A 22597-nucleotide genomic window follows, 5' to 3' on the forward strand; every position below is an offset into this window, starting at 1 on the left:
GGCTTTGGCCCAGATAGCACCCTCAGAAGACTTCCCCATACTGGATTAGGGATGTTGGTGTGACCTTGCCTGGCAGCCCTCAAAGAAGGAACTGGGTGGACTAAATGGACAGTGCACCTCTCTATCTGAAGCCTAGCAAGGGAGGTATGTGGATCCCACCAGAAGTTAAAATGAAAAGTAAGGGAGGGGAAGAGGACCTAGGCAGCTTCAGATACAGTACAGGAGGATTTCCACTTCTGAGTCATGAAAGTAGAAATTGACTTTTCCTTTCCAGATTTATCTAATATTCAGAAAGGGAATCTAGCACCTGCCTTCCAGATTTGAACACCCTCAAAATTCAGCAGTGCTCAAGCTCAATTTGGGCAGCTGTTACTTCATTTCTCCAAATCAAATATGCTGATCCACTGTAATTTGCTGTAGAAAAAGTAGGATAAAATTGAGCAACAAATGCAGGGGTCTTCCCAGTGCTCACTAAGACTGGAATTGCTATTTTCAACAGCTGTTACCATTTTTCTTTAAGTTTTGTTTGTTTAAAAGGAAGACAGTAATATTGCATTGGCAAATTCCCCATAGAAATGAAGAGTGGAACAAAAGAATAATAAAGACACCTCAACTTTTCCTCATTTATGTAGGGCAGTCTTATAATATGGATCCAGATATCCTCCAATCACACAAACTGAAAATTGTTCCACTTTACTGCAGTTCTATAACCATGCGGGAACCAGTCCTGTCTGTGTTCTGTGCACATCCTGACTTCAGAAGGGCCTTGCTTTTGTGACCACACTACCAGATATTTTCAGCCCTTGTAAGCGAAGCAGGTTTGCATTTGGTAAGTGGGTGGGAAGCCTCTCAGAAAAAGTTAGGTGCTATAGGAGGTGTTGCTTATTCACTGGGTAATGTGAGGCCTTCCTGTTACCATAGTAAAGGAGTGCACCATAGAATGCACTTTGCTCCCAGAGTCTAGAATGGGGTCCTTTGCTTCTATACACAACCCATTAAAGACAACGAAAATACTCCGGTTTCAGAGTAACAGCCGTGTTAGTCTGTATTCGCAAAAAGAAAAGGAGTACTTGTGGCACCTTAGAGACTAACCAAGCTCATGCTCAAATAAATTGGTTAGTCTCTAAGGTGCCACAAGTACTCCTTTTCTTTTTGCGAAAATACTCCCACTCACTTCAAGAGGCCTTGGACAGAACTGGTTTTACACTCCACTGTCTTCACAGGGTCCTGGTCCCACAGCGGAGCGGGGCCATGTGAGCTTGTTGCAGAGCTGCTGCCCAGGGATGGGAACTCCTGGCACCCCAGTCTCCAAAATCATTCAGGCTGCACTTTCTGCATGACTATGTGCTAGCTGAGGGGTGGGTGGGAATTGGTGGCCTCTGCTGCAGGTGATGGGCATCTCAGGTACATAAAGCCATGGCCTAGAGGAGGGAAGTGCATAACTGCAAAGTCTGCAGCTGCCTACGGCCAGAGCTGAGGATTTAGAGTCCCTGGTGCCGCCGTTGCAAGGTTCAAGAATGCACAGCCTTGGAATAGCCACCCCTTCCTTGACTAGTAGCTGCAGCGATCTAAGGCTGGCCTCTGGCAATTGGCCTCATGGCTATAGCCAGAGAAGCTGCAGATGGCTTTGTGATACTGGGGGCCATTAAGCTAGAGCAGATAAAGAAACTGGAGTTAACCTCAGGGAACAGAGGTCACCAATAGGAAAGGAATGTCAAGGGGAGTGGGGAAGGAGGAAGCAGGTCAGGCTTGCAGCGGCAAAATAGCCCTAGCTGGTTGGGGAGCATGTCCAAAGTAGAAAGGAAACTAGTATGGGGAGAGGTAGTGGTGATCAGGTAGTAGACTAGCATGTAGATGGGAGCAGAGGGAGAAAGGCTGGTGTCTTCAGATTCCCAAGGGCTAAGTCCTCACTTTGGGGAAATGGTGTTTGCAAGTGGCTTGCTCAAATGGCGGGATGGGCGCTGGGGAAGGGATTTGTCAGAAATGATCAGGTATCTGCTGGCTTTGGAACTTTGAGCTGAGACTAGGACCACATATGGGGACTGGTGACGTAGGGTGGTACTGGAGACATGGCTATAGAAGGTCTGAATGAGGAAGGAGATAAATCTGTGGGGAGTTTCCCTGATCACTATGAAAGTTCTGCTCACTGTGGACACTGGTAAACCCACATGGGTAGAGCTCAATGAGAAAAACTGGGGGCTGAGGGAGCTGTGTATGGCAATGCAGCTAGTCATATAGAGGTGTGTGATCAAAATGAAAAATGTCTCTGAGATTCAGTACAGGGTATACTAGGGCAGCAATGGCCCTGCCACACCAGGCCCACACTCGGAGCCACAATGACTACTTAGGGGCCCACAAATATGTTTGGAGCCGGGGCCCACAAAAGGTTAATCCAGCTCTCCCCTCCCCTCCGCTCCCTATAACCTCCATTCATGACAATCAAATACAATGGGTGGGGGGCCCCTTAAGAAGCTGTCCTCTCCTGCAGGGCCCCAAGCACCAGCCTCCGCCTCCTCCGTTGGGCCACCGCCCTTGCAGGCGTCCCTACAGTTGCCATGGAGCCCAGAGCCAGCTCCCTGCTGGAGGGCTGGCAGGCCCTGGTTGCTACGGGAACGAGGGTAACAGCCAGGGCTGGCAGCCAGAGCGGGAGAGGCTGCGGTGCTGGTGAGGCTGTTAAACAGGCTGCAGCAAGAGGGACTGAGCATGTAAGTGTCCAACCACGTCCCCCGTGGGAGCCGGGCCCCACTCTGCAGGGGATACCAGGGAGGGCTCAGCGCAGAGATGGGGGGCAGACCTCCGGGCAGCCGGGCCCCACTCTGCAGGGGATACCAGGGAGGGCTCAGCGCAGAGATGGGGGGCAGAGCTCCGGGCAGCCGGGCCCCACTCTGCAGGGGATACCAGGGAGGGCTCAGCGCAGAGATGGGGGGCAGAGCTCCGGGGAGCCGGGCCCCACTCTGCAGGGGATACCAGGGAGGGCTCAGCGCAGAGATGGGGGGCAGACCTCCGGGCAGCCGGGCCCCACTCTGCAGGGGATACCAGGGAGGGCTCAGCGCAGAGATGGGGGGCAGAGCTCCGGGGAGCCGGGCCCCACTCTGCAGGGGATACCAGGGAGGGCTCAGCGCAGAGATGGGGGGCAGAGCTCCGGGGAGCCGGGCCCCACTCTGCAGGGGATACCAGGGAAGGCTCAGCACAGAGACCAGAGGGAGTGGGCAGAGCTCTGGGGAGCCGGGCCCTGCTCTGCAGGGGATACCAGGGAGGGCTCAGTGCAGAGATGGGGGGCAGAGCTCCGGGGAGCCGGGCCCAGCTCTGCAGGGGATGCCTGGGGGGCTCAGCACAGAGACCGGGGGGAGTGGGCAGAGCTCTGGGGAGCCAGGCCCTGCTCTGCAGGGGATGCCAGGGAGGTTCTCAGCACACAGCTCCAGGCAGGGTCTGGATCTGGATGGATATATCCCCTACCCCAACTTGTGCAGGAGTCCCCAATCCCGCTCTTGGCATGTAATGGATGGACAGACTGTCCAGCTGCCCTTTGGGCACGGACGTGGCGGGGGTTAATGTTCCGGCATGCTGGCTGGCCAAGGGAGGGGTTGTTGGTAACATGTTTGAAGACCCAGGGGTACCTGATCGTAATACATGGGTGTGGCTAGGACCCTCAGCATGGAAAGCTGTGAGGGAAAGCAGTGGCCTCTCCCCCGGATGGCTCAGTTCAGTCCCAGAGATCCTAGGGTAGGAAGGGGGTGAGGCAGGTGCATTGGGGCTCACATTTATTGTTCCCTCCCCACCACCCCTGGGTATTCTGCACTCATGTTGATAGGATGAACTGCTGTATTAACACTCCTGGGGTGTCCTTTCCCCTCCAGGGAACCCACTTTAAAGGGGGCCCTGAGGGTTGCTGCAGGAGGAGGGAGCCCGTAGAGCTCGGGTAAGCTGCAAGGGCCCCCAAAGTTGGGTTAGGTGCACAGGGCCACCATGCAATAGGTCCACAAGATTCCTGTTAATCTCCAGGGGATTGTGTGCTAGAATCCATGCTGCCTCTGTAGAATCAGGCTGGGGGCAAACCCCATGCCCTGGAAGAAGAATATGGAGGAAACCCTACAAGGGAAACATCACAGGGCTTTCTCCCCTGGGGGGCATGCTCTCACCTTAGTTTAGGGCACGGGGCTAGTTGTGAGGAGAAGAGGTTCTGCTCCCAGCTCTGCCACTTATGTGCTGGGTGAGTTGGGGTGAGGAGCTTAGGCTAAAATATTCCAGAGTGGCCTGCAGCTTTGGGTGTTCAGGTTCAGAGGCCTTGGGCCTGTTTTCAGAAAGTCTGTGCAACCTACAGCCCCTGTTGACTTTAGGAGGTGTGCTGGGTGCTGAGTGGTTCCAGGCCTTAAGTGGCTCAAGTTGCGTGTCCAAAAGCAGAGGTCACTTTGGAACATTTTAGCATTATCTTTTCTGTGCCTCATTTCCCAATCTGTAACCCATAGGATTATAAAAAGATCAGACTTTTATATGGATAAGGAGAATATTCTCAGTTAATTAGAGAGGCTAAAATATTTTAAGGGTTGTAAACTTTCATGCTTCAGGGCATGAACCAATTGCTAGGAGTCAGGAAAAAATTTCCCTTATGGACAGGTTATTCAGTAACTGTCCACTACAGGTTTTTGTCACGAAGAAATTGGTACGGGCCACCATGAGAAACAGGACTTTGAACTGGGTGGCTCAGTGCTCTGATCCAATGTGGTATTTCCATTTCTCAACCACTTCTTTTTCTATATATTCATGATGATGAAGTGAATCTGTTGCTTTTGTGAGTACCTTATTAGGGGAATGTGACCCCATCCCAATGACACTGGTACAAATGTTCATTACAGCTCCATATACTGGTTCAAAGCAGCTGGTGCAAGGCACTGTACCTATGTATTCTCGCCCTAATAAAAATACATCAGAGTCCTCTGCTTCTGTAGGCAAATCTCTTTTTGCCTATGCAGAATGGGTGTAGATCCACCTCTGTGGCTCAGTTCTCCACCTCTTAACACCCTGTGAATGCCTCTCCATGCTGTATGGTGGTGGAGCAAAGGAGCAGTTACCTTCCAATGGAAATCTGCTAGATTTCCAGGTGGAAATCCATCCAGAACTTAATACAGCTTGGATAAGTATGTCCCACTGGGTTCTCTCTGGGCAAGGGATCCCAGGCAGTAGCAGCACAACTGCTTCAAAGTCCATGGTGCCAGGGAGCAGTGATGTCCCATGGAGGAGCAGCCCATGCTGATGGCTCTTGCCTCTGTAGATCTAATACACTACAAGCTCCATTTCCTTTCTTAATCCCCTCCCACAGCAGGAAACTTTGGACCAGATCTAATGCTCATTGAAGTCAGTGGGGCCCAGATACTCAGAGGTATTTAGGTGTCTAACTCCTGTTGAAATCTGTGGGAGTTAGGTGTCTAAATGCATATGAGGATCTTGGCTTAGGAGTCTTTCCGTAGACTTCAATGGGCTTTGGATTAGGCCCTGCTAGAGTTCACCCTGCAGAGTTTTGCTGCTTCCATGGCCCAATCTACTGACATTTGCATCCAATCCTAAAGCACCTTCTTATTTGTTTAGTTTCCTCCTCTCCTTCTCAAAGAGGTTAGCCTCATGCGAGGTTCGAAACATTCAAAACCTAACAAACATATTCCAAGCTTCAGCTGGTTTTATTCATGCCAGAAATAAATGTCTTTAAATAAAAGAGAACTTGATGCATGTTAGAAAGCCTGAAGAGCAGAGATCTGTGAAAGGGAAAGGAATATTAAAATATTTAGAAATGGGTTTAGATATTAATTATAGGTATTCCAGGAAGTCATGAAATTTCAGCATTGTAATGGAACTTGGGAGGGAAATGCTGTTGGCATTGTATTTCTGATGCTTGCTGATCCATATCACTGTCAGATGAGAACGGAAGTTTAATAAAAAGGAATAACAGGATGATGTAATCTGAGAGCCCTAATTAGTAATCTCAGATATGGCAGAGTTTATTTCTGTAGTAAATTACAGCTTGACAGTCATAAATTGTAAAATATTGGAGGGACTGGAATGTAGAGGTGGCGGGTCTTGCATCCCAGATTGCAGGGTTTGATTTAAACAGCAGTCAGCAGAGGCGGATTTATAGTGAAACACAGGGTGCCCTGGCATGGGGTCCCCCAACGACAGGGGCCCCCAGGGCAGGGCAGCTGTGGGGGCAGAAGCTTGGTCCTGCTGGGTCCTGGGGCTCCTGCTGCAGGCTCCGCCCACACCAGCAGCCAAGCTCCCTCCTTCCCCGCCTCTTCCCTGCCTCCTCCCTCAAGCGTGCCGTATTCCTGTCCTTCCCCCTCCTTCCCAGTGCCCGCCTGCTGCCAAACAGCTGTTTGCCGGCGCTCAGGTTGCCCGGGGCACTCCAGGAGGGAGAGGGAGGGGCCGGGCCGCAGCACACTCGGGGGAGGAGGTGGAGAAGAGGCGGGGGCGGGGCCTTGGGAAAGGGGTTGGAATCGGGGCAGGGCAGAGCAAAGGTGGGGCCCCCGCACTCCCCCCTACACATACCCCCCGCATCTCCCTGCCGTGAGCCGCTGGAATTTCGGGCATCTAGCAGGATTCCCAGTAGTTTCTCTTCTTGGCCACCAGAGGCTAGAGCCTGCGCTGGCAATGGAATTGTAGGTAGCCAAGCTGCTGCTTCTTGTGCTCTGCTCTTGCTGCTCCCCTTGCTAGTTCCCAGCCAGTGTGGAGCAGCTGTGTCTGACTGCCCCAGTGCCCTGCCAGCAGAAGGAGTGGGGGATAGCATGCGGAGAAGGGACTGAGGTGGGATAGAGGCAGAATGAACAAGGCTGCTCTAGAATCGTGGAAGTCAACGAATGGCTACGCAGGTGGTGTCGGAGAGAAGGCTTTGGATTCTTTGACCATGGGATGGTGTTCCAAGAAGGAGGAGTACTAGGCAGAGATGGGCTCCACCTAACGAAGAGAGGGAAGAGCATCTTCGCAAGCAGGTTGGCTAACCTAGTGAGGAGGGCTTTAAACTGGGTTCACCAGGGGAAGGAGACCAAAGCCCTGAGGTAAGTGGGGAAGTGGGATACCGGGAGGAAGCATGAGCAGGAGCGCGCGAGAGGGGAGGGCTCCTGCCTCATACTGAGAATGAGGGGCGATCAGCGAGTTATCTCAAGTGCCTGTACACAAATGCAAGAAGCCTGGGAAACAAGCAGGGAGAACTGGAAGTCCTGGCACAGTCAAGGAATTATGATGTGATTGGAATAACAGAGACTTGGTGGGATAACTCACATGACTGGAATACTGTCATGGATGGATATAAACTGTTCAGGAAGGACAGGCAGGGCAGAAAAGGTGGGAGAGTTGCACTGTATGTAAGGGAGCAGTATGATTGCTCAGAGCTCAAGTATGAAACTGCAGAAAAACCTGAGAGTCTCTGGATTAAGTTTAGAAGTGTGAGCAACAAGGGTGATGTTGTGGTGGGAGTCTGCTATAGACCACCGGACCAGGGGGATGAGGTGGACGAGGCTTTCTTCCGGCAACTCACGGAAGTTACTAGATCGCAGGCCCTGGTTCTCATGGGCGACTTCAATCACCCTGATATCTGCTGGGAGAGCAATACAGCGGTGCACAGACAATCCAGGAAGTTTTTGGAAAGTGTAGGGGCCAATTTCCTGGTGCAAGTGCTGGAGGAACCAACTAGGGGCGGAGCTCTTCTTGACCTGCTGCTCATAAACTGGGAAGAATTAGTAGGGGAAGCAAAAGTGGATGGGAATCTGAGAGGCAGTGACCATGAGATGGTCGAGTTCAGGATCCTGACACAGGGAAGAAAGGAGAGCAGCAGAATACGGACCCTGGACTTCAGAAAAGCAGACTTTGACTCCCTCAAGGAAATGATGGGCAAGATCCCCTGGGAGAATAACATGAGGGGGAAAGGAGTCCAGGAGAGCTGGCTGTATTTTAAAGAATCCTTATTGTGGCTACAGGGACAAACCATCCTGATGTGTAGAAAGAATGGTAAATATGGCAGGCGACCAGCTTGGCTTAACAGTGAAATCCTTGCTGATCTTAAACACAAAAAAGAAGTTTACAAGAAGTGGAAGATTGGACAAATGACCAGGGAAGAGTATAAAAATATTGCTCAGGCATGCAGGAGTGAAATCAGGAAGGCCAAATCACACCTGGAGTTACAGCTAGCAAGAGATATTAAGAGTAACAAGAAGAGTTTCTTCAGGTATGTTAGCAACAAGAAGAAAGCCAAGGAAAGTGTGGGCCCCTTACTGAATGAGGGAGGCAACCTCGTGACAGAGGATGTGGAAAAAGCTAATGTACTCAATGCTTTTTTTGCCTCTGTCTTCAGGAACAAGGTCAGCTCCCAGACTACTGCACTGGGCAGCACAGCATGGGGAGGAGGTGACCAGTCCTCTGTGGAGAAAGAAGTGGTTCAGGACTATTTAGAAAAGCTGGACGAGCACAAGTCCATGGGGCCGGATGCGCTGTATCCGAGAGTGCTGAAGGAGTTAGCGGATGTGATTGCAGAGCCATTGGCCATTATCTTTGAAAACTCATGGCGATCGGGGGAAGTCCCAGACGACTGGAAAAGGGCTAATGTAGTGCCCATCTTTAAAAAAGGGAAGAAGGAGGATCCTGGGAACTACAGGCCAGTCAGCCTCACCTCAGTCCCTGGAAAAGTCATGGAGCATGTCCTCAAGGAATCAATTGTGAAGCACTTCGAGGAGAGGAAAGTGATCAGGAACAGTCAGCATGGATTCACCAAGGGCAAGTCATGCATGACTAATCTAATTGCCTTCTATGATGAGATAACTGGCTCGGCGGATCAGGGGAAAGCAGTGGACGTGTTGTTCCTTGACTTTAGCAAAGCTTTTGACACGGTCTCCCACAGTATTCTTGCCAGCAAGTTAAAGAAGTATGGGCTGGATGAATGGACTATAAGGTGGATAGAAAGCTGGCTAGATCATTGGGCTCAACGGGTAGTGATCAATGGCTCCATGTCTAGTTGGCAGCCGATATCAAGCGGAGTGCCCCAAGGGTTGGTCCTGGGGCCGGTTTTGTTCAATATCTTCATAAATGATCTGGAGGATGGTGTGGATTGCACCCTCAGCAAGTTTGCAGATGACACTAAACTGGGAGGAGAGGTAGATACGCTGGAGGGTAGGGATACTGAATGAGGGAGGCAACCTAGTGACAGAGGATGTGGAAAAAGCTAATGTACTCAATGCTTTTTTTGCCTCTGTCTTCAGGAACAAGGTCAGCTCCCAGACTACTGCACTGGGCAGCACAGCATGGGGAGGAGGTGACCAGTCCTCTGTGGAGAAAGAAGTGGTTCAGGACTATTTAGAAAAGCTGGACGAGCACAAGTCCATGGGGCCGGATGCGCTGCATCTGAGAGTGCTGAAGGAGTTAGCGGATGTGATTGCAGAGCCATTGGCCATTATCTTTGAAAACTCGTGGCGATCGGGGGAAGTCCCAGACGACTGGAAAAGGGCTAATGTAGTGCCCATCTTTAAAAAAGGGAAGAAGGAGGATCCTGGGAACTACAGGCCAGTCAGCCTCACCTCAGTCCCTGGAAAAATCATGGAGGATGTCCTCAAGGAATCAATTGTGAAGCACTTAGAGGAGAGGAAAGTGATCAGGAACATGTGCCCTTGTCTGTTTTTTGTATGCCTGCTATTAATTGAAGCATGCACCATATATAAACAAGAGGACAACCCCAAAGGAATGGTCAGAGTATGCTATGCTGCAGGAAAAAGATTGACTCTGCTCCACCTTTTGCCTTGATATTACCAACGTCCTTGCTGGTTGCATAAAACAGAATTTGAATCCTAGTTTGTGAGTTGATGTGGAAACTTCTTTTCTTAAAGAACTAACTAGCTTATCCGCAGTGATGAAATTAACTTATCTGATATTCTTGGAACATTAACAGATGCTGTTAGAAGGTGTTCTTTGGAATGCTGCTGCAATCATTCATAGCAGAGTGATTCATTCATAATAATAGATGAGCTTCTGTGATTTACAAGGAAATAATTCTGTTGAGGGATCTTGGTGACATAAAGCATAGCAGCACAGGCCAAGTCACCGGCTCATCCAAGGAAGAATTGATTCCACATAATGCTGTGTGTCCTGTTTGTTCAATGATAGATGGATCTAACAGTGACATTACATTTAAAAAAGAAATACCTAAAACATTAATTAGTGCAACAACTCACTTAAAGACTATGACAGCTACTATGAAAGTTAAAGAGCCAACACTTACCCTATCCTCAAATTCTTTTTCGTAGCATATGCGCAACGTGCCTCAGGTGGCACGTGGCCAGGATTCAAAACAGAATTTGGTCTGCTGGTTGGATCATTAGCTCCCTGGCTAGGGCCGGGTACTGATGGGGAGTGCAATGTGAACACCGGTCCATGCCCCCTATCCTCGAATTAAAAAATTCCCAAAGCATACAGCTACTTGAAAACAAGTCAGTGTTCTTACATGAAGATGGTAAATATAATAAAATCCCTGTTTCTTTGCTGGGTGACCCATCACAGTAAAAGTAAAGCCGGTTGGATGGGCTTATTTGCAGTTATCATGTGTATATCTTTGCCACTTGCTCTGTTCTTGGGTTCCATCGAGAGTCCTGAAACATGCAAGCTGCTCACAAGAACAGAGTAGGTGGGCAGAGTGGAGGGATTATGAGGTGGGAACACTTGTATTTTACAGGATTCTCTACAAACCAAAAGCAGTAGGTTAAATGTTGTGCAGATTTACACCCCGTGCAGTTCAGTTCTGTCTATTTTAGGTGCTTATCTGGCCCCCAGCTGCGCAGTATTTGAGCACCTCTCACAACACCCCTATGAAGCTGGGTATGAGTCAACAGAGTGCCCTTTTTTCCAAGAAGGCTAACAGCATTTTGGGCTGTATAAGTAGGAGCATTGCCAGCAGATCGAGGGAAGTGATTATTCCCCTCTGTTCGGCACTGGTGAGGCCACATCTGGAGTATTCGTAAAAAGAAAAAAGAAAAGAAGTACTTGTGGCACCTTAGAGACTAACCAGGTTAGTCTCTAAGGTGCCACAAGTACTTCTTTTCTTTTTTCTTTTTACGAATACAGACTAACACGGCTGTTACTCTGAAATCTGGAGTATTGCGTCCAGTTTTGGGCCCCCCCACTACAGAAGGGATGTGGACAAATTGGAGAGTCCAGCGGAGGGCAACGAAAATGATTAGGGGGCTGGGGCACATGACTTATGAGGAGAGGCGGAGGGAACTGGACTTGTTTAGTCTTCAGAAGAGAAGAGTGAGGGGGGATTTGATAGCAGCCTTCAACCACCTGAAGGGTGGTTCCAGAGAGGATGGAGCTAGGCGGTTCTCAGTGGTGGCAGATGACAGAACAAGGATCAGTGGTCTCAAGTTGTAGTGGGGGAGGTCTAGCTAGGTTGGATATTAGGAAAAACTATTTCAGTAGGAGGGTGGTGAAGCACTGGAATGGGTTACCTAGGGAGGTGGTGGAATCTCCCATCTGTCAAGGCTGATTCCCCACTCTGGCACTTCGAGTGCAGAAGGTGGGGGCCCGCAAGGATTCTAAAAATGAATACTGGCCACTCCAGGCTTGTATTAAACTCCCAAGGTTACAGCTTCTCTCTGACCTTGGATGGGTAGAAGCTACCACCACCCAAGTGCAAAATCTCCTTTTAGAACCCAGGAAGGCGCACTTGGGAATTCCTTCCTGTGGGGTATCCTCAAGCCCTTTCACCCCCCCCCCCCGGGGAAGAGCTGAGAAAGAAAAACAAAGGAAATCAGCTGTTGCCACCAGCTAGTTAAACAACATATGCACAAACCTCTTAGGGTACATAAAAAACCCAATCCTGTTATTTAAAAAGGTAAATTTTATTAAAAACAAAAAGAAAGAAAATACCTCTGGAACATAGGTTTTGCTAGATTTTAAAAACCCACTTACAAAAATAAAACGTCAAGAATAACCTTCTTGGGGTCCAGCTTAAAGGTTACAAGCAAAACAAAAGCATCTGGGGTTAGCACAGAGGAGTCCACAAGCCAATAAGAAATAAAAGAAATAACCCCAATCATGTCTTCCTAGACATTCTCTGATTTACTTACATATCTGGGGTTTCAGATAAGCAATTCCTAGGTATGATTTGATGATTTTTCATACCTGGTTTAAAGCTTCCTATAGCATAGTTTAACTCTGTTCCTGCTCTGTGTCTCCTCTCTCTGGAGAACAACTACAGACAGACAAAGGGAAAGATTTTTCCCAATTTTAAAAAAATTCTAGCCCTCCCATTGGCTCTTTTGGTCAGCTGTCCACTCTCTTCTTTTTACCTATGGGCTTTTTAAACCCTTTACAGGTAAAGCAAGTAGAGAACAGCTACCAAGAGGGTTTTTATAGCTAACTGGCTGGCTGGGTGTCAATAAAAGGAAGCTACTCCTTCCCCACCTTCATTTATCACACCATCCTTAGAGGCCAAACTTGACAAAGCCCTGGCTGGGATGATTTAGTTGGGATTGGCCCTGCTTTGAGCAGGGGGTTGGACTAGATGACCTCCTGAGATCTCTTTCAAAGCTCGTCTATGATTCTGTGAGGCAAGGTGGTGCTGTTATCCCCATATGTGCAATAGCGATATGAGGCACTGAGCAATAAGTGCCAAGGTCACCCATGACATCTGTGAACCCAGGTTTTCTAAGTCCTAGACTAGTGCCCTAACCACCAGACCATGCTTCCTCTTATCAGTGGCATGGCAAACTATACAAGTGTTGTCAAAGTGTAAGGAAGAGACAGACTGCTTGTGTGTCAGCGGGAGTTCTGCTCAGGATGGCACTTTACACTGTGTGATCTCCTGTTTCTGTTTGTCAGCAGAGTCTGTTCCCGATCCAGTGGCAGGTTGCTACATAATGCAATGTCTTCTCTGGTGTCTCTTACCTGTCTTGTACATTAGGCATAGCTTTTCATCATCACTTTTTGATGCAGGGTCTTTTATGATTCTTGGTCATTTCGGGAAATATTGTTTTCCTACTCCCTCATATTTTGGAAATTGGAGTGGAAGATCTCAGCTCTCTCCCCCGAAATGACCAAGAATCACAGTCATAGCTAGTCATTCCTTCCTGGGCTTGGACATTAAGCCTCTTAATTTCCACCTCTACTTTATGGTCACTGGTCATCCTGCCTCATTGAAAGATGCCCTATTGAGGTTTTGGAAACAAAAGACTTCTGTTTATTCACACAGCATATACAGCACAAGCAGTAGAAGGCTTCTGTATCCCATCCTTCCCTTGTACTGTGTCCCAGAACTGCCTAAAGGACAATCACTTCTAGAGGATAATTTAGTCATATAAAAGAGGAAGAAATGCCACAATATAGCAAGAAACTGGGTAGGTAAGAGATGGAGAGTGAGAGGAGGATTAGGAGCCTGGGGTGCAGTAAGGATTGTGGAGCCATCATCAGTGGTAGAGGAGAGGAGCAAAAGGAAAAATTTTCAGAAAGACAGATAGCTGGGGGGAGATACTGCGGGGGAGATACTGGGCAGCTGGGGAGAGCCTGGTCCAGAAAAGTACATCTCAGGGTCATTCATAGAGGTTGTAGTAGATATCAGGGGAGGTAACGAGAGAGAAGAGGAGGTGACCAAAAACAGTCCTGAAGGTCGTCAACAGACAAGCAATAAGGGAAGATGAAGATGCCTTTTTCAAAGTTAATCTGCTGTTATGGATATCTCTGGAGCCCTGTGTTGGAGTGGGTATGCAAACATAATGCTGCATCCTGGCTGAGTCAGCAGCAGCGGGGACTGAAACTGACCTGTGGGTCTTAAAGCATCAGCCTCTACTGGCTGAACTAAAAGACACAGCTGTTAGCTAAGACTGTAGCAGGCTCATAAACCTTTATATGTAGCCCAGCCACCACTAGATGGGGATGGAGCAGCACACTGGGTGCATGTCAGTTACACACAATGAGGGGATGGAGCAGCATACTGGGTGCCTGTCAGTTACACACAAGAAGGGGACGGAGCAGCACACTGGGTGCCTGTCAGTTACACACAAGGAGGGGACGGAGCAGCATACTGGGTGCCTGTCAGTTACACACAAGGAGGGGACGGAGCAGCATACTGGGTGCCTGTCAGTTACACACAAGAAGGGGATGGAGCAGCACACTGGGTGCCTGTCAGTTACACACAAGGAGGGGATGGAGCAGCACACTGGGTGCATGTCAGTTACACACAAGGAGGGGATGGAGCAGCACACTGGGTGCATGTCAGTTACACACAAGGAGGGGAGGGAGCAGCACACTGGGTGCGTGTCAGTTACACACAAGGAGGGGATGGAGCAGCACACTGGGTGCCTGTCAGTTACGCACAAGGAGGAGATGGAGCAGCACACTGGGTGCGTGTCAGTTACACACAAGGAGGGGATGGAGCAGCACACTGGGTGCGTGTCAGTTACACACAAGGAGGGGACGGAGCAGCACACTGGGTGCCTGTCAGTTACACACAAGAAGGGGACGGAGCAGCACACTGGGTGCATGTCAGTTACACACAAGGAGGGGATGGAGCAGCACACTGGGTGCCTGACAGTTACACACAAGGAAGGGATGGAGCAGCACACTGGGTGCGTGTCAGTTACACACAAGGAGGGGAGGGAGCAGCACACTGGGTGCGTGTCAGTTACACACAAGGAGGGGATGGAGCGCACACTGGGTGCCTGTCAGTTACACACAAGGAGGGGATGGAGTAGCACACTGGGTGCCTGTCAGTTACACACAAGGAGGGGATGGAGCAGCACACTGGGTGCCTGTCAGTTACACACAAGGAGGGGATGGAGTAGCACACTGGGTGCCTGTCAGTTACACACAAAGAGGAGTTTCCTGCAGAGGGAAGAGAAGCTGCCCAGCAGCGGTTGGTGCTGTCAGTGCCTCTTTCAAAATTCCACCTGCTGTGTTCCATGTTCTGACACAGGCCACTGATGGTCATTGGAAGGTAACGGCTTTTAGTCACAGCCGACCAGAAATGGAGTAGAGCCAGCCATACAGGTGAAAGGGTCCTAGTCCCCTGGGCCATCCAGCAGGCAGTAGTTCAGAAATCCGAGTTCACTCAGGCAGCAGGGCCTCCCGAAAAGTAAATCCAGCCTTTATGAAGTGGCAGGAGGAGCTTGAGTTGCGCTTCCCAAGGTATTGAGTGACAAAGCGAAAGGAGAATAAGGCTCCATCCGCTCTCCAGCCATAACTGAGCCAGGGAATTCAGTTACCACATGGTGAACAGTTGTAGCACAGACAGCACTGAACTGTGTGTCAGTATTATGGGTAATGTCTTGGACACTCCAGGGTTTTAACCAGTTATGGAATTGGACCGTAGCTTTGAACTGTTGTATCTGGATCTTGTGACTCGGTTGCAGCTGTTGGAGTAGATGGGGCCTTTAAGAGCAGGCTGTAGACCAGCCCTGTCTGGTGACCAGTGTGAAATGCCTTCTTCCTCCCCAAGCAGAAGGGGATGACATAAAACAGGCCACACAAGGGAGGAGCCCAATGGCCATGAGAGATGTTGAGTGTCTCCATTCTAGGGCAGGAGAAGAGTGCGGAGCTGGGGGTTGGCAAAGTACAAGAAATATAAACTTGGGAATTATAGAAAAAAGTGGAGCAAGTTACAGTTAAAGATTGGAACAGGTAATCCAGTTATTCTTGAAATACCATTATAAAAACGCTCACCATAGACATGTTGGGGTGATTCTTTTATGTTTGCATTTTCAGCTTGAGCCATTAGGTCTCCTTCTAGAATGACTATGAGCCTGTAAGACACAGTGTTAATGGTCCTTGAGCTGCTGCACCCAAGTATCCTTATACAGTCAATGTGTGTGGGTGCCCTAAAAATGTCATCATCCATTTTTTGACTGTCAGATTGGCCTTTCTGTCTATCAGAATTCTTATACTGTGCTTGACACTGCAGGAGCTGAACTGAACAATAGAATAGGCCTGGTTTTTATTATTGATTAAAATATGCATTCAGCCCAGCAAGATGCTGCCTGTGCACTATATTTGCAGATCCCACTGAAATCAAAACATGCTCAGTACTTCACTGGGTTGGACCGTGTATTCTCAACTAGGACTAAATGGTGGCTTTGTTCTTTGTTGTGCTGGCCGTGGAGCAGACCAGAAGGAAGTCTGTGATTTTCAGATTCCTGGATTTTCCCTTTCTCCAAGGGGGAAGTAACCTATGCTAGATCCCATGGAGCACTGCGGCAGGTACAGTGGTCATTACTTCCCGGACTGGGGCTTGGAACCATGTCTCCTCTCTCATTCCCCTCCCCACCCCACCAACTTATGTAGAGGACGAATGTACCAGCTCTGCACAGGCTATGTCCCTCCACATGCTGCTACCTCCTGTATGGGGTGTCAGAGGGTGCCTTGCACCACCTTACTTCTCCGTGCGGTGCCATAGTTTGACCCTTTATTAGCAAGTGGTCTTACATCTAAAGGGCCTGATCCTGGGAGCCTTCTGAAAGCAACACTCACCTTAAAGTCAACAAACAGTGACTGGTGGTGGTGGTGATTGGGGGGAGGGGGGGCTCCAGAGTTCAGACATGCAAAGTGAGAACCTGATCCTGTGAAAAGCTCGGAACTAACAGCAATTGGCATCTCGCAGGATTGGGGCCTAGAGACTTTATTCAGCCTGTTTACAGTCCTTGCTTTAGACCAGTGATACTCAGACCTCAGTGGTTCAGGAGCCAAATTAGTCATCAACGTTACCCAAAAGAGCCACAGTTGTGTGAATTCATTGTTTCATTTACTGTTTTTATTAATATATAAATCATTGTCACAGCAAAAAGGCTGACCAAGTATTCTTCAACTGGTTAATAACATAGTAAAAGCATCCTGATTGGTTAATAATCAGATCACACAGTGTTTTAATATCGTGCTGCAAAGAGCCGCAGGAGACACATTAAAGAGCCACTTGCGACTCCCGAGTCTCAGTCTGAGTCTCACTGCTTTAGACTGTTATGTAATGTTTATTCCCCCCAGCCCCAGCTTAAAAAGGTGAGTAGGGGGGTGCTAGAGAGAAAGGTAAAAGTATCCTCTCCATAAGTGCTTATGCAGTTTACTAACATATGGCATGAAGGAGCAGAATAACCAGACAATCACACTAGCTCCTAAAACCACATTCCTAAGTCTTACTCTTAGGTGCATCTAACACTACAACTTTTAAGTAGACAAATTTCTTTCAACTTCAGTGTTACTTTGCTTGATGGTCAGATATCTGGCCACACTGCTGATCTGAGCACCTACTACATGACCATCCCACTCAACACATTTCATCCCTTGGTCACATAAGTGGCTAGCCCATCATTATTGTTATTCTGCAGATGGGGAACTGAGTCACAGGAAGGGTAGATGACTTGCCCAATTTACTGTTGCAAGTCAGTGGGAGAGCTGAGACTAGGAGCTAATGAATGGGATTATATGACAGGATTGCCTGCGATAGCAGGGGCCCGGATCAGTGACCCAGGCCTATGTTCCTAATTCAGACCTCCTGACTGGCAGTCCTAGTCCCTGACTGCTGGACTCTGCTGTAAATCAGTGTTTTTGGATAATAGAGCTGAAAATCTTTTAATATGATATTCTCCTTCTGGGTATTTAATGACAATTGGTACAGATCAGTGACGTTTAGATGGGCTAAGTGGGAAAGGGGTCTAGTTCTTGACTAACATGAACTTGAATGACAACCCTTGAAGTAGATCTGGAGAGGCACATGTCATTGTTCACAGGACTGGGATATAGCATCTCCTTGTGGATTTTCCTTTGAGGATTGCTGTGAGTGGTACTTTGCCATCAGGAATGATGTGACTGTATTTATTTAATCTCTTCAGTTAAAATAATCTTTAGTGACCATGACCCTTACACAACATGTTCTTTTACCTTTTCTAAATATCTCAGATTTCCTCCGACAGACACAATGTATACATTTATGGTGTTCATAGAATCACAGAATATCAGAGTTGGAAGGGACCTCTGGAGGTCATCTAGTCCAACCCCCTGCCCAGAGCAGGACCAATCCCCAACTAAATCATCCCAGCCAGGGCTTTGTCAAGCCTGACCTTAAAAACTTCTAAGGAAGGGGATTCCACCACCTCCCTAGGTAACGCATTTCAGTGTTTCACCACCCTCCTAGTGAAAAAGTTTTTCCTAATATCCAACCTAAATCTCCCCCACTGCAACTTGAGACCATTACTCCTTGTCCTGTCATCTGCTATCACTGAGAATAGTCTAGATCCATCCTCTTTGGAACCCCCTTTCAGGTACTTGAAAGCAGCTATCAAATCCCCCCTCATTCTTCTATTCTGCAGACTAAACAATCCCAGTTCCCTCAGCCTCTCCTCATAAGTCATGTGTTCCAGTCCCCTAATCATTTTTGTTGCCCTCCGCTGGATGTTTTCCAATTTTTCCACATCCTTCTTGTAGTGTGGGGCCCAAAACTGGACACAGTACTCCAGATGACGCCTCACCAATGTTGAATAGAGGGGAACGATCGCATCCCTCGATCTGCTGGCAATGCCCCTACTTATACACCCCAAAATGCCATTGGCCTTCTTGGCAACAAGGGCACACTGTTGACTCATATCCAGCTTCTCATCCACTGTCACCCCTAGGTCCTTCTCTGCAGAACTGCTGCCTAGCCATTCGGTCCCTAGTCTGTAGCCATGCATGGGATTCTTCCGTCCTAAGTGCAGGGCTCTGCACTTGTCCTTGTTGAACCTCATCAGATTTCTTTTGGCCCAATCCTCCAATTTGTCTAGGTCCCTCTGTATCCTATCCCTACCCTCCAGCGTATCTACCACTCCTCCCAGTTTAGTGTCATCCGCAAACTTGCTGAGGGTGCAATCCACACCATCCTCCAGATCATTAATGAAGATATTGAACAAAACCGACCCTTGGGGCACTCCACTAGATACCGGCTGCCAACTAGACATGGAGCCATTGATCACTACCCGTTGAGCCTGACAATCTAGCCAACTTTCTACCCACCTTGTAGTGCATTCATCCAGCCCATACTTCTTTAACTTGCTGACAAGAATACTGTGGGAGACCGTGTCAAAAGCTTTGCTAAAGTCAAGGAATAACACGTCCACTGCTTTCCCTTCATCCACAGAACCAGTTATCTCATCATAAAAGGCAATTAGATTAGTCAGGCATGACTTTCCCTTGGTGAATCCATGCTGACTGTTCCTGATCACTTTCCTCTCCTCTAAGTGCTTCACAATTGATTCCTTGAGGACATGCTCCATGATTTTTCCAGGGACTGAGGTGAGGCTGACTGGCCTGTAGTTCCCAGGATCCTCCTCCTTCCCTTTTTTAAAGATTGGCACTACATTAGCCTTTTTCCAGTCTTCCGGGACTTCCCCCGATCGCCATGAGTTTTCAAAGATAATGGCCAATGGCTCTGCAATCACATCCGCCAATTCCTTTAGCACTCTTGGATGCAACGCATCCGGCCCCATGGACTTGTGCACGTCCAGCTTTTCTAAATAGTCCCGAACCACTTCTTTCTCCACAGAGGGCTGGCCACCTCCTCCCCATGCTGTGCTGCCCAGTGCAGTAATCTGGGAGCTGACCTTGTTCCTGAAGACAGAGGCAAAAAAAGCATTGAGTACATTAGCTTTTTCCACATCCTCTGTCACTAGGTTGCCTCCCTCATTCAGTAAGGGGCCCACACTTTCCTTGACTTTCTTCTTGTTGCTAACACACCTGAAGAAACCCTTCTTGTTACTCTTAACATCTCTCGCTAGCTGCAACTCCAGGTGTGATTTAGTCTTCCTGATTTCATTCCTACATGACCGAGCAATATTTTTATACTCTTCCCTGGTCATTTGTCCAATCTTCCACTTCTTGTAAGCCTCTTGTTTGTGTTTAAGATCAGCAAGGATTTCACTGTTAAGCCAAGCTGGTCGCCTGCCATATTTACTATTCTTTCTACACATCAGGATGGTTTGTCCCTGTAGCCACAATAAGGATTCTTTAAAATACAGCCAGCTCTCCTGGACTCCTTTCCCCCTCATGTTATTCTCCCAGGGGATCCTGCCCGTTGGTTCCCGGAGGGAGTCAAAGTCTGCTTTTCTGAATTCCAGGGTCTGTATTCTGCTGCTTTCCTTTCTTCCTTGTGTCAGCATCCTGAACTCGACCATCTCATGGTCACTGCCTCCCAGGTTCCCGTCCACTTTTGCTTCCCCTACTAATTCTTCCCGGTTTGTGAGCAGCAGGTCAAAAAGAGCTCCGCCCCTAGTTGGTTCCTCCAGCACTTGCACCAGGAAATTGTCCCCTACAGTTTCCAAAAACTTCCTGGATTGTCTGTGCACTGTTGTCTGTTGCCCGAAGAAAGCCTCGTCCACCTCATTCCCCTGGTCCGGTGGTCTATAGCAGACTCCCACCACAACAGCACCCTTGTTGCTCACGCTTCTAAACTTAATCCAGAGACTCTCAGGTTTTTCTGCAGTTTCATACTTGAGCTCTGAGCAATCATACTGCTCCCTTACATACAGTGCAACTCCCCCACCTTTTCTGGCCTCCCTGTCCTTCCTGAACAGTTTATACCCATCCATGACAGTACTCCAGTCATGCGAGTTATCCCACCAAGTCTCTGTTATTCCAATCATATCATAATTCCTTGACTTTGCCAGGACCTCCAGTTCTCCCTCCTTGTTTCCCAGGTTTTGTGCATTTGTATATAGGCACTTGAGATAACCTGCTGATCGCCCCTCATTCTCAGTATGAGGCAGGAGCCCTCCCCTCTCACACGCTCCTGCTCCCTCCCGGTATCCCGCTTCCCCGCCTACCTCAGGGCTTTGGTCACCTTCCCCCAGTGAACCTAGTTTAAAGCCCTCCTCACTAGGTTAGCCAGCCTGCTGGCAAAGATGCTCTTCCCTCTCTTCGTTAGGTGGAGTCCGTCTCTGCCTAGCACTCCTCCTTCTTGGAACACCATCCCATGGTCAAAGAATCCAAAGCCTTCTCTCCGACACCACCTGCGTAGCCATTCGTTGACTTCCACGATTCGACGATCCCTACCCCGGCCTTTTCCTTCCACGGGGAGGATGGACGAGAACACCACTTGCGCCTCATACTCCTTTATCCTCCTTCCCAGAGCCCCGTAGTCTGCAGTGATCCGCTCAAGGTCATTTTTGGCACTATCATTGGTGCCCACGTGGAGAAGCAAGAAGGGGTAGCGGTCCGAGGGCTTGATGAGCCTCGGCAGACTCTCCGTCACATCGCGAATCTTAGCCCCTGGCAAGCAGCAGACTTCTCTGTTTTCCCGGTCAGGGTGGCAGATAGATGACTCAGTCCCCCGGAGGAGAGAGTCCCCGACCACCACCACCCGCCTCCTTCTCTTGGGAGTGGTGGTCGTGGAACCCCTAACCTTAGGACAGTGTATCTCATGCCTTCCAATCGGCGGAGTCTCCTTCTGCTCCCTTCCCCCAGATGTATCATCTGGGCCACTCCCCGCAATGGTACCTGTGGAGAGAACATGAAAACGGTTACTTACATGTATCTGCGTTGCTGGTACATGGACGTTCCCCCTTTTTCTTCTGGAGGTCACATGTTGCCAAATTTCTTCACCGTCCTCCTGTCCCCGCTGCGCATCCTGCTCTGAATCTTCAGAACCTTGTGCCCGTAGAAGCATATCTTGACGTCTGTCCAGGAAATCTTCAGATTCTCTTATGCAACGCAGGGTCGATACCTGTTGCTCCAGACCTTGAACCTTCTCTTCCAATATGGAGACCAGCTTGCACTTTGTACACACAAAGTCGCTTTTGTCCTGTGGAAGAAAGACAAACATGGCACATCCAGTGCAGGTCACAACAGCTGAACACCCCCCATCCATATTACCTTCCTTCTACGAGCTTCCTCAGGAGATGCAGTACTTACTCAGAGAAGCTGTCAGGGTGCAAGCCTCAGTGGGCTCACCCCAGGCAAACTCCCAGGCAAACTTCTGCTGTTTGCTGCTCTGCTGTTCCCCGCTGCTCAGCTGGTTCGCGGAGCACCGGCTTTTTTAAACAGCCAGGCTCACCTGAAACAAAACACTCCCAACTCCCGCCCTTTTCAGCCAACCAATCAAGCGCTCGCTCAAACTTTCAAGCTGCCCTCACTACAAACACTCGGAGCCTCTCAACAAACACACACTCAGATACCCAGATACTCACCAACACAGATCCCATGTTGTAACGTGGCTTATTCTGCTACATTCCCATGGGGGACAGAGCTCCTCCTCGTTAAGGCTTTGTGTACACTTAACATGCTACAGAGGCCCAGCTGCTGCTGCGCTGCTGTAGTGCTTCTGTGTAGACAGTTACTACAGCGTGGGGATAGGATCTCCCGTTGGTGTAAGTGATCCACTTCCCCAAGAGGTGGTAGCTAAACTGACAGAAAAATTCTTCCGTTGACTTAGCACTGTCTACACCAGGGGTGTAGGTTGGCTTACCTACGTCTCTGAGAAACGTAGCTATTCTGATGTACCTTGTCAGTGTAGACCAGTTCGCATTGCTGTATTCTTTGGCAGAGAGGGGTAATTATTATTTCATAGGTTGCTGTTGGAATGATGCTTTTCTTTTTAAAGCCAACTGTACATGGGACAGATCCTGCT

General features: G+C 49.0%; 1 protein-coding gene across 1 annotated transcript in view; it reads left to right on the forward strand.

Annotated features, from left to right (window-relative positions):
* The first annotated feature begins 2617 nt into the window (after nucleotides 1–2617).
* HYDIN (HYDIN axonemal central pair apparatus protein) overlaps nucleotides 2618–22597 on the forward strand; it is a 443011-nt gene continuing 423031 nt past the window's right edge. The window contains exon 1 of the mRNA XM_074968344.1: nucleotides 2618–2705. The gene's annotated coding sequence lies outside the window, so the exon portion shown is untranslated. The remainder of the gene's footprint in view (nucleotides 2706–22597) is intronic.

This window comes from Natator depressus, chromosome 12, assembly GCF_965152275.1.
Source record: "Natator depressus isolate rNatDep1 chromosome 12, rNatDep2.hap1, whole genome shotgun sequence".
Classification (NCBI taxonomy): domain Eukaryota; kingdom Metazoa; phylum Chordata; order Testudines; family Cheloniidae; genus Natator; species Natator depressus.